Source organism: Chinchilla lanigera, unplaced genomic scaffold, assembly GCF_000276665.1.
Source record: "Chinchilla lanigera isolate Chin_1 unplaced genomic scaffold, ChiLan1.0 scaffold00019, whole genome shotgun sequence".
In the NCBI taxonomy this organism is placed as follows: domain Eukaryota; kingdom Metazoa; phylum Chordata; class Mammalia; order Rodentia; family Chinchillidae; genus Chinchilla; species Chinchilla lanigera.
The window spans coordinates 26268506-26279272 of NW_004955420.1; the positions used below are offsets into that span (position 1 = coordinate 26268506).

Consider the following 10767-nt stretch of genomic DNA (forward strand, 5'->3'; position numbering starts at 1 on the left):
GGTGCTGCCGAGAGAGAGAGAGAGAGAGAGAGAGAGAGAGAGAGAGAGAGAGAGAGAGGAAGAGAGATTATTAGCAGGTTCTTTTTGTTTTGTTTTGTTTGAGACAGGGTCTCGTTAAGTAGTTCAGGCTGGCCTTGAACTCGCTATGTAGCAACAACTGGCTGTGGACTGGAAGTGATCTTCCTGCCTCAGCCTCTCAGGTGCTGGGATTACAGGTGTGCGCCACCACGTCGGGCTAAGCATGTTGGTGAAATGATAGAAATAATAATTTTTAAATATAACAGAAGAGGTGGAAGACAACTGAAAATCATTTCTTGAGAACAATAAAAAGAATAGAATAGACAGACATAGGAAGGAAGGGAGGGAGGAAGAAGAGGAGGGAAAGGGAGAAGGGCGGACACGGGAGAAGGAGAGAAAGTAGGGCAGAAGAGCACAATCCAGGGTGTTCAGCACGCATTTAGCAAAACCCCAGAACATGCAAGAAAAAAGGAAAGAAAGTATCAAATAATGTTTAAAAAGACCTCACACTGCTAAGTTTCCAGTCTGAAAATACCAGGGAAATAGAAGAGGCACACACACACAAAGCACAAAATTTCAAAACACATACAAAGACAATGCTGAGATTTTCAAGACCAAGTCAAGAAAAAGAAGGACTGAAGTACTCAGCAGCCACAGCAGGGGTTGCTGACCAGCAGCACACCAGCAAGGTCTTTACAGTGCTACAGGGCAATTCCCAGCTGAGAATTCTCCACCTGGCCACACAGCCCAACAGCCTGACAACAGAGGAAGAAGCACGCTCAGAAACACAGTGTCTCAGAAGAGAGCCCTCTCGGCAGGCTCTCAGAAAGGAGGAAAGGCATGTTCAGCCAAAGGAGGGGAGAGGGCTAAGCAGAGGCCTGGAATCTAACTCAGAGAAAGCGAAAGGAATCCTGGCAGCCATGGTGGACAGACGCACCGGACAATGGGCACACAGCAGCCACATAAACAGCCCAGACTGAAGCAGGGGACTGAGGGGCCCGGAGCAGAGGCTGGGAAGGAAAGGAAACGGTGCGGCGTGCCCGGAAGGAGGCTCACAGCGCCATCAGGGAGATGGAAGGTTAGTTAGGGTACTCTAAACTCACGCAGACAGACTGCACCAAGACACTTTCGTAAGGAAAAATAATTACACTACACTGTGATTTCATTTGACACTCACCTACATAACCATTATACTCGCCGGGCATAGTGGCACATGCCTGTAATCCCAGCACTTGGGAGGCTGAGGCAGGAGGATCATTGGGAGTTCAAGGCCAGCCTGGGCTATGAAGTGAGTCCACAGCCAGCCTGAACTGCATAGCGAGACCCTGTCTCAAAAAGACAAGAAACAAAACAAAACAAAAAATCGTAATACTGTGAATACTGAGTATCTTCCTATGATTTTATCAGAGGACAGCAAAAGAGAAAGAGATAAAAGCTATCTTCTGAGGAAGTCACCAGACAACAGGAAACAGCAGCAGGACCATGCCACTTGCAAATATGAAGTAACAGCAAGGCACAGTGACACACGCCTGTCATCCTAGTACTCTGGGAGGCTGAGGCAGGAGGATGGCAGGTTCAAGCCTCGCCTGGGCCACTCAGCAAGACTGTCTCAAAATAAAAAATGAAAAGTCTCAGTGTGAGGGCCCTGGGTTGAACCTTAAAGCTTTTGGTATTTTATTCCCTGTTTCTTTTTCTGATGAAGACGGCGGCACCTGCCTGGACGATCTGAGAGGACTGTTTCAGCAGGGAGCAAGGTGTGAACAGACAAGAAAACATAAACAAGCCAGGAAGTCCCGCAGCTCGTGGGGAAACTGCTGTTCTTCCCAGCCAGCGAGCAGGCAGAATGTGGACACATCCGTGCTCGGGGGAACTAGAAAAGGCAGAGGGTGGATGCCTCGCTTAGACTACGGGCAAGGCAGGAGTCACTCCACGAGGACAGGAAAGCGGCACCACGCTCCCTGCCGGGTGCGGCCCCTAAGAAGCCAGGCTTCTCCCCACAGTGATGCTGAACTAGTGGGGAAGGTGCAGCCCCTCCAGACACCCGCTCAGAAGGGTCCGCTTGGAAGCACCCACTGCCAGTGCACAGAGGGTGAATGTGGCTGCAGGTCCTGCAGCCAATCAGCGACCTGTTCCGCCTGCAGTGACAGAGTGATGAGCTCTGGGCTGCTAACGGTGTCTAGACTGGGACATGGGGTGGGGAGGGGGGATCCTGTCACGCACCAGGCTCTAGGCTAAGGTTTGTAGGGGACAAGTGGGGACCACGGATGCAGAAGCCAGGCTGGGAGCCTGCAGACTGCGGGCAGAGCGAGGGGACGCGTGCATGTGTGCCCCCCCCGAGAGACGGGTGGTGAGCGTGGCCGCCCAGCATACGGGACTCAGCGTGAGGACGCAGCCGAGCGCCCGGAAGTGCGGTGCCTGTCCCACTCTCTGTGCATCCCTGCGAGCAACACCGCTGTTCTGAGCGCCGCGTGGGTGCCAGGCCGCGAAGGAGCCCACTGAATCGGCTCTCCTCAGGCCCCCAACAACAAACACACAGACGTCCGCCTGCTCACTGGCGAATGACAGGTCCCCCAAAACGTGGGGCTCCAGGCCGGCAGATGCTTTCTTGTCTGCTCTCTGCAAACAACCCTCTGAGGCTCCATCAACTTCATCAAGCAGGAACAGGATAAAATTCCACACATCACTCGGAAAGTCGAGAGCGGATGCTCCGGCACCAGGGAGCCGAAGGGCAGAGGGCGCCGCTCTACTCCAAGCTCATGGGCTCCCTAAGGGCTTGCCACCCAGACGCCATGTGCTGTGCTGCCGCAGGGCTCCTGCTGCCACGCTGCTCTGACACTGCCCCTGACGGTGCTACCCCTCCAGGCTCCCAACTGCAGCAGTGGAAACATGAACAAGACTGTCAGCTGAGGACAAAACCATCCGCTGAGGACTGCAACTTTCCCGACTCTGGGTCCAGGGTCCAACGCAGACCTCTGTGCGCACCCGCCTCCCCCGCACTGCGTGGTCGCCTCAGAGGTCAGGAGCTATCTGTGCAAGGCAGTAAACCTGGTGCCCTGCATTTCGCTCCCTGGATTCCATGCTCCCTGGATTCCATCTCCAGAGCAGTGAGGTGAACTTTTAACTCAGAGTAAGAAAAAAAAAGCCAGGCATGGTGGCGCACGCCTGTAATCTCAGCACCTGGGAAGCTGAAGCAGGAGGATCACTGCAAATTTGAAACCAGCCTGGGCTACAAAGTGAGCTCAAGGCCAGCCTGAACTACATATGTAGACCTTGTCTCAAAAAAAGGCCCTCAGCTACGGTGATGTACCCCATTTCCATAAAAGTCTATCACATTATTTGATGAGGCAAGTATTAGAAGAATATTCTATCCAAGAAAAGCATATGGTCACGAACTACGTTGCTGATATCAGATCTCTAAGTCTCACAGAATGACGTGAACCAAAGGAGCTCTGTCCTACTTAAACGATCCGATAAGGTGATCAGTGCCCAATTAACTATTAACTCTAACTGAACAACAGCGCCACCGAGTGCAAGGCAAGGAGGTTCAGTATCGACCTAGAGTTCTGGTTCTTTTAAATTGATTATTTTGCTTTTAAGAATTACTGCCCACCTATGGGTTAAAAAAAAAGATATCACAGAGGACTAAATGTTAAATTCCACCATCTTACAGGCACCTGGGATACCACAGCTCTTAAGAGTACTTTCAAGGCCAGGCATATATCTCAGCAGCACAGGGCCTTGCTTGGCAAGCACAAGGTCCTGAGTTCGAGTCCTGATCCCCCCTCCCACCAGAAAAAAAAAGAGTACTTTTAACAAATTAACCTTGTTACATTTTAAGAAAACAACATAATTCATTACAAGCATTAGACATCCTTTTTATTCTCTTTCGCCATTGGCACTGATTTTCTAATGTCTGAAAATGCACATTTGCTACCATGTAAGATTCGCATCTTATTTCAAACAACTGACCTCTTCAAAACCCTGTCAAGAGGTGAGTGTGGCAGCATACGCCTGTAATCCTAGCACTTGGAGACTGAGGCAGGAGGATCACTGCAAGTTCAAGGCCAGCCTGGGACATAAAGTGAGTTCAAAATTAGCCTGAACTGCATAGTGAGAAGCTGTCCCCAAAGCAAAAAAAAAAACCCTGTCAAATCACAAGGAGTAAAATTCATCTACTTCAGATTACCACTTGCCAATCCTACACCCAATAAAATAGCTATGATAATGCCTTGATGAAAGAAAAAAACAAAGTAGTATGTGTTGGCAAAGACGCAGAGAAATTGGACCCCTGGTGCTTTGCTGGTAGAAGGATAAAATGACACCACCAATACGGCAGTTCCAAAAAATTAAAAGTAGGCCAGGCATGGAGGTGCACACCTGTCATCCCAGTACTCTGGAGGCTGAGGCAAGAGGATCACTGCAAATTCAAGGCCAGCCTGAACAACATAACAAGACCCTGTCTCAAAAACAAAACAAAACAAATTAAAAGTAGAATTCTCATAATATGAGCCAACAACTCTACTTTTGAGTATATACTCAAATAACTGAGAGCAACAGCTAAGAAATATTTGCTGGGTGTGGCGGCACACTCCTGTAATCCAGCATGCAGGAGGCCAAGGCAGGAGGATCACCAAAAGTTGAGACCAGCCAGGGCTACAGTGAGAGCCTGTCTCAAAGACAGAGAGAGGGACAGAGAGGGAGAGAGGGAGAGAGAAAGAGAGAGAGAGAAGGAGAGGGAGAGAGAGAGAGGGAAAGAGGGGGGGGAGAGAGAGAGAGAGACTTGTACGCTCACGTTCACACCAGCATTGTTCACTACAGCCAAAAAGATGGAAGCAACTGAAGTGTCCACCCTCGGAGGAACGAATAAACAAAAGGTGGTGTGTAGGGTCACGTACTGCACAGTGACAGTTTGGCCAGTTATGGACTCCGGTACATGTACAGCGTCATGTAACACACAGCCTACGTCGGTGACGGCGAACCTTTTAGAGCTTTCAGTGATTAACAGCCCACTGCAGCATGTGCGCCGTAGTTTCACCACCACCGGCCTAGCTGCATAGCAGGCAACACCCGGCTCCCCTCCCGCCCATTCTGTAGCCTACTGGGAATGGGGCCAAACAGCAGGACATAAGCGGCAGGTGAGCGAAGCTTCACCTGTGTTTACAGTTGTTCCCTTCACTGGAATTAGGGCCTGAGCTCCACCTCCGGTCAGATCAGGGGTCAGTTCTCACAGAGGCATGGGCCCTGTGAAGTGCACAGCCCAGGGACGTAAGCTGCGCGCTCTCTGTGAGAACCTAAGGCCCAACGATCTGAGGTGAAGCTGAGGGAGTGATGCCAGTGCTCCTCTGTGGAGCAGCTGCAAATACAGACGAACATTAGCAGAAAGGTCTGCTTGCGTACAGACCATAATAAGCCATAATAAATCCACTGCCTGTAGACTCACTGAAACCCTATCAGTGAGTGGCGAGTGATAAGCTGTATCTGGTGGCAAGCTTCCTAACAGCACGTGAGCTGACGTTCAGCTGCATCTGACCGCAGGCTTGAAGTCAGAACCTGACACTTGTTTTAGGCAGGGTTATGGCCTCTCGTTACCATATTTACCACTTCCATGGGTTATGGCCTCTCATTACCGTATTTACCACTTCCATGGATGCCTCTTTCTTGCTCTGTGTACCTATTCCCTTGTCTCAGGTCACCGTTTCAGTAAGCTCACAGGCTAACTCTAGCCAAAATGAATAAAAACAAACATCACTGTAGAGCTCCTTTGAAAAGGGGGAAAGACCTCCCAAAAAAACCCACAACTCTCTGGTGAGTTGAAAAATTGTCCTCCACAAACCCAGTCCCTGGTGCCAAGAAGGCTGGGGACTGCTGGGCTACACCACCCAGCTTGTTTAAGTACACTCCATGCGGTTCACAACAGAAATGCTTGAGGATGCATCTCTCAGAATGTCTTCCCACTGCAAAGCAACATATGACTGTGAGTATGATGTGTTATTCAGCCTTAAAATAGAAGGAAATCTTACACATGCTACAATATGTTAAACTTTGAAGACACTATGCTAAGTAAAATAAACCAGTTTTAACAGATCTGATACTCTATGACTCCACTTAAATGAGACAGAATAGTCAAACTCAGAAGTAGAAAGTAGAACGGTGGTTGCCCACGGCTGGGTGATGGAGGAATAAAGGGTAGTTTAATGGGCAGAGTTTCAGTATTATATAATAAAAAAAAAAATTCTGCCAGGCATGGTGGCGCACGCCTGTAATCCCAGCACTCGGGAGGCTGAGGCAGGAGGATCGTTGCAAGTTTGAAGGGAGCCTGGGCTACAAAGTGAGCTCAAGGCCAGCCTGAACTGCATAGCGAGACCCTGTCTCAAGAAGACAAAAAAAAAAAAAAAAAAAATTTGTGAACCAAGGTACCACTGTATTTGCACAGCAACACATGACTGTCGTGTCATACAACTGTAACAACATATTTCCTCAGAAGTCTTCAGGAATTCAGTCAGGGTGTGAATCTAATTTAATATACATGGCATGATCTAAAAGCACGGTAAACATTTGTTATTTTTTAATTCATTGTAGTAAAAGACAAATTACCATGAATCACCATCAAAATCCTCCCCTTTGCTTCAAACACTTGTCCTATTGTTCTTGCCACTTTCTGAAGCAGTTCTGGAGTCCTCTTTTTTCACAAGTGTCTTTAGTTACGTTGTTCTGGCTGCCTCAATGTCCTTAATTACAGTATTCAAAACGTTAATCTGCAGCAGCCACTCTGACTTTGAGGAAAAGCTAGAAGTCATATGGTGCCAGTGAATGAGGTGGATGAGGACACACTGTTTTGCTGTGACGGAAATTGCCGTAAACACTTATATCATTGACAGGTGATCAAAGAATACAATGCATGCTTAAATTTTAAAAAGGAATTTCAATAAAACACACGTTGCCCAGCTCCACTGGCTCAGTTAGCGCTGGTATTTACCCATACTTACACAATAAAGGACACACTGTCATCAATCCCTCTCAAAATACTCCCTTCACTTCCAACACACCTATCTCCCATTGCCCTCGACAATCTGTCGTTTACTGTAAAAAGTTATTTTTTAATTGTATCCTGGTTGAAAGGCAGACATAACATTTTACTAGATTTTTATAATAAAAATTAAGACCTAAAGAAGGGTCCCTAAGCCCACTCTACCCATAAGGCGTCCCACCCCCTCTTTCACCCTTCCTTTGGGTTGGGTAGCACCCCCTTCACTGAACCCCGCTTTGGAGATCTCTTGTACAACCCAGGCTCATTAGGGGTCCAACCCAACCCAAACACCAGCTTGTGTCTAGGAAGCCAATTCATTTTCATTCTGTCGTCTTCAAAACTCCCAGGTCCCACTTACTTCTTATTTCCTATACATGCTAAAACACACTCCAACAATCACGCTCCTAATGACCAGGTCTACACACCTAATCCGAAATTCTAATCCATGGCACACTGTTCCAGAGCTCAGGCCTTCCGAAACAAGCTCCTCCACCAGCACGTTTTGCTTCTCACTCCACGGTGCCCAGCCCTAAAATATCTTTTCTAGTGCATGAGGACTACAGCTGGCTCCATCTGAGACTGGCAGGCCCTACACTCAGAAATTTTCATTCCCTGGGCCTGAGGGTGGGGCCCTGGGATATGCATTTAGAACAGGCCCACCCGTGATCTGACACAGCCTAGCACTAACGTAGGCTCCCCAGCCCCAGCTCCCACCCAGCTGCTGCCTTCCTTGGAAAGCAGTCCTTATCGTCCAGGCCGTTTCAGCAGGACGGCCTCACTGCCCTCCTACCCGCCCTCCACGGTCAGCCCTGTGGCTGCTCTGAGTGTGCACTGTGCTAATGACACTCGTCCTCGTAACATGTGCATCCTGAGTTCACATCCCTTCTCTGGCTGCATCACATCTGCCCACTGAACACACCGCTGTCAGTCTTCTAAGAAGAAACGCAACCTCCCGAGGAAACGGTATTTCTTCAGAGGCAAGCTGTCACCTGACTCAGTATCTAAACACAACTCCCTGCCTTATACCTAGTTTCGTCTGACCTTTAGAAAAAGAAAAGCTTTAAATGTACACAACAGTGGATTTCTAGTCTAACTGTTTTGTGATAGGATACTTGGACCTGCCTGAAAGGTTAAATTTAAACACAAAAAAATCAATATTCTACTTTGCATATTAAAAATCCAAACGGAGATGTCAACTATTTTCGATTATAAATGACTCATTTCTATACCTGGCATGTCTAAGGACTAAAGCAAGAGAAATCTGGGAGGAGGAAAGAAGATCATTTGACATAATGCAGTGTAATGGAAAGACTAGCTGTGCTCCAAGGTCAGCTCGGCTACAGCTCACCTGTGGGACCTGACTGTGTGACCAAAGACAACTATTCGTCTCCAGCAATGACGGAGGACACGTACCAGCCCAAGGCCTCAGAGAGACACTGGGAAGACACTAACATATGTGAAATGTACGCCTCAGGGTCTTCAGAGGAGTACACGGCAAGTCACTCCAGACCGTGTTGCTTTTGAAGCGCCGGTAAACCGCCTGCACTGTTTGCTACTCAGGGACTCCACTGAGGGGCTGCTCTAAAACTTTATGCTAAGTGCTGAGAAGGATTACAAAAGAAATCAGCATTAAGGGGTTTCTAACATCCTAGATTTTTGCAACCTGGCTGGAGAAATAAAGTCCAATGTATATGATGACTGTATCATTTGCAGGCAGCAGAAGTGACTCACACTAGTTTTGGTCCTCATGTCCACAGACAGTAAACTTACAATGCACAGATCCTAAGAGTGAGAATGATAAACCATACAGGCATTTGGTGTCTGAGCCTGTGATAGTAATTTCTCAGTTTGGCTTGCAGCATGTAGAGACAGGAGCAAGGACGAAGGTAGAATGCGTAAAAGGATAAACGTATGCTTAAAGCTGGAAAGCGGGGAGCCAAGTCTGGTGGAAAGGGGTGGGGTGCGAGCGTGTATAGGAAAAAATGGTAGGGAGCAGACTGCAGAGACTGGAATACACATGGCTAAAGAAGTGTGGCCTTGACCTAAGGTCAATAAAATAGAAGTGGAAATTGCAAACTGGGAGGTAGAAGATGAAACCAGGACATTGAGAAGGTGAACTTTAGTGGGACAGAGTCGGACTGAAAAAAGGTATGGCATAATCTAGAAAAAACATTATTTTAATATCTCAAGCACTTCAACATTTAAATTGTCTTGCAGCAATACATCTGTAATAAAATAATCCATCTTCCTCTTTGTATGGCTCTTCCTTAAATACCTCTCCAGGAATGTTTAAAAATGGCTACTATGTCCTAACAATTCTTATATAGGTCAGCAACCAATCCCACCTCTAAATGCATCCAAAAAACCCCAAAATACGCCTTAGTCAGAGGCCACCTTAAAAAACTGAAACAGCCAGGCCAAAAGAATAAAAACAGATTCCGTATCACAAACCCTTTGGTGAAGAAAAACAAATTTGCAAAAGTTATATCTTCACATTTACAGAAGCACTCAAAACTTAAGGACTGCTAGATTTTTTTTTTTTTTTTTTTTTTGGTTTTTCTCCAGTACCAGGAACCGAACTCACGACCTTGCGCTTGCCAGGCAGGCGCTTTGCCGCTGAGCTAAATCCCCAGCCCCAGGACTGCTAGATTAACAAATGACTTTCACCTAACCCCAGGGTTACTTTGCACTCAAACAAATTTAGTTTCCACTTTTCACAAAATCAAAAATCAACACAAAAGCATCACCCTCACCACTTAAGAACCAAACTTCTTTTCTTTCTTATGAATATAGAAGGTGTTTGCGCTCAGGTCTCGACTGGTGAAATTTAGTGCACTGGCGAGCTCAAAAACAATCATCAGCCAGGTGTGGTGGCGCACACCTGAAAATCCCAAGACTTGGGAGACTGAGGCAGGAGGATCACCATGAGTTTGAGGCCGGCCTGAACTACACAGCAAGACCTTGTGTCCCCTGCCTCCCTCCTTCCCTCTCCCTCTCCCTCTCCCTCTCCCTCCTTCTCTCTCTCTGTCTCTCTCTGTCTCTCTGTCTCTCTCTGTCTCTCTCTCTCTCTCTCTCTCTCTCTCTCTCTCTCTCTCTCACACACACACACACACACGAAATAATTAATCAAAAAAAATCATCATAATTCTCAAGTTCTCCATCTTTTCAATCTTTACCACAGGAAAATTCAACTGCATCCTGTAACCTAACACTGAGGTGCACCAAGCCAAGGCTGCATATTGCCTAAACACATTTGAGACCTGCTGAGGGATCACATTAAACCCTTCAGTGCCTATCAGATAGATGACAATGACCTATTCTCCAGCAAAGCACTCATGAAACCGGCCCAGCCAGTAATCTAGGCAAAGGCACTTTCCTTCAACTCTTTCACCAACAAGGCGATTGCTCGCCTTGCAAAGGGCAATGGGAGAGAATAAGGGAAGGTGGAGAAGAAAACGCACAGGCAGAGTGCAGCTGGGTTTTCGAGGAGAACTGTTACAAATGGGAAAAGCAAAAGGGGGGAACTGTCGAAAAAGTGATCGTCATTTTCTCTGCAAAATACAGGACATGAGGCCGGTCGTGGTGGCGCACTCCAGTAATCCCAGCACTCGGGAGGCTGAGGCAGGAGGATCATTGCAAGTTCGAGACCAGCCTGGGCTACAAAGTGAGCTCAAGGCCAGGCTGAACTGCATAGTGAGACCCTGTCTCAAAAAGACAAAAAA

General features: G+C 47.6%; 1 protein-coding gene across 1 annotated transcript in view; it reads right to left on the bottom strand.

The window, feature by feature from the left end:
* The window catches only part of Sacm1l (SAC1 suppressor of actin mutations 1-like (yeast)), a 48920-nt gene that overhangs the window by 36909 nt on the left and 1244 nt on the right, over positions 1-10767 (bottom strand). The gene's annotated exons all lie outside the window — the stretch shown is intronic.